General features: G+C 39.2%; 1 non-coding gene across 1 annotated transcript; it reads left to right on the forward strand.

Moving 5' to 3' along the window:
- The first annotated feature begins 255 nt into the window (after positions 1-255).
- Positions 256-359, forward strand: LOC119251712 (U6 spliceosomal RNA). The gene has a single exon (XR_005126582.1). It is a non-coding gene; the product is annotated as a U6 spliceosomal RNA (small nuclear RNA).
- Positions 360-1,790: the final 1,431 nt, after the last annotated feature.

A 1,790-nucleotide genomic window follows, 5' to 3' on the forward strand; every position in this document is an offset into this window, starting at 1 on the left:
ACTGGGTAGGAGTGGAAGAGTTTCTGGTCTCTCATTGTAAATTTTGGTCCAATTTGATGTCACTAAACTTGTGTGGACGAAGATGAAACTGGATTATGCTTTACTAATCTAACGTTTGCTAGTTTATTGGATTAAAAAATGATAAATTGACCCCAAATGTTGACATTGTAGCATAATCATGATAGTACCTAGAGCACCCAAAATCAAAACAAAAGAAAAACCTGAAACCTTCATTCCAAAAAGATTCAAATTCCTGTGTTCTCTCCAGCAGCACATACACTAAAATTGGAACTACAGAGAAGATTAGCATGGCCCCTGCACAAGATCACATGCAAATTCTTGAAGCGGAGTTTTGAATTCCAGTGTTTTATTATTAAAATAATAAATTATTATTTCAAAAATTCGAATTTCCTTATAAACATAATGATTCTGTGTATGTAATTGCTATGTGCAATACACAACTTTGGGAGTATGTAGAGCCTGAATTCTGCAAATGTAAATTTTTCAGAGTAGGAGTAGTTCTCCAAAGACTTGAGAATTTGAGCTCTTTACTTTGATGCAAGTAAAACATCAGCAGAGGCTTATGGACATGTGCCTATAAATCAACATACCCTCCTTTAAGAACTACCCTGGAGTCCTAGATAATCCAGTTTTGAAAATTAACTGTATTGACACACAAGATTAAAAGATAAATGTGCAGGATTAAGTATTTTACTACTACACAACAATGCTTTGAATACCCCAAATGACTTGGTAAAATCTCCCATGTCTCCCTGGTGTGAAATCCTTAATAGAAGTGATAAAATGTGAATTGCTTTGGATTACTCTTTCAAGTGATTTTTTAAATTAATTTATTTATTTATAGAAGAACTGGGGTGTAGGCCAGAGGGGCAGGAGGTGGAGAATTCAGCAGAGATAGAGCAGGGGAGCAGAACAGGCAGATCTACTGAAATACAGTGCTGAGGGGAGCGGAAGATGAGACAAGAGAGGTCTGTTGCGCCATGTGTGTCAGCTATCTGGCCGGGGATCAATCTCAGGCCATACCATTGATAGCTCTGAGACTTAATCCTTAGGCCACCAGGAAGCCCCTCAAATGATTGTTGTGGCATGAATTTTAATTTTTTAAAGATTTATTTATGCATACAAGAACTGGGGTACAGGCCAAAGGTGTGGAGGGTGAGAGGATTCACTAGAGATAGAGTGGGGAACAGAACAGGCGTCTTGACTGAAATACATTGCTGAGGGGAGCAGCAGGCAAGTCAGGAGAGGTCTGCAGCACCATGTGGGTAGCTCCCTACCTGGGAATCAAACTCATGCTGTAGTGCCTACGGATAGTTTCATAGGTTGCGTCTTAACCACTTGTGCCACCAGGGAGGCCCCTGTGACATGAATTTAAGATTTTTTAAAAATATTTTCTTGCTTATTGCATTTCATTTTCAAAACCAGGAGTTAACAGTTAAATATGCTTTTTCAGTAGTGTGCTTACTTGAACTTAGACTTTTATTCTTCAGCTGCCACTGCAGTTCTTCTAAGGACTGTGAAACAATCATGTCAAAAATCACTTTGCTCCTGTTTGCCCTAATGGGTAGGATCCTGTCATGATTGCAAGCCATTTTTACAAGGTGCCCTTGCCACAAGGGGTCAGTTCTTTAAAGTCTGCTCTTCATTTCAAGCCATGGACTTCTTGAAAGAGTATCAATCTCCCTGCCTTGTGGTGTCAAGCTTCTCAACCAGCTCTATCATCTTATCAAATAGTATCACATCTATTGGGGCAGATAACTTGTTCAGTA

Source organism: Talpa occidentalis, unplaced genomic scaffold (assembly GCF_014898055.3).
Source record: "Talpa occidentalis isolate TD23 unplaced genomic scaffold, MPIMG_talOcc4v2.1, whole genome shotgun sequence".
In the NCBI taxonomy this organism is placed as follows: domain Eukaryota; kingdom Metazoa; phylum Chordata; class Mammalia; order Eulipotyphla; family Talpidae; genus Talpa; species Talpa occidentalis.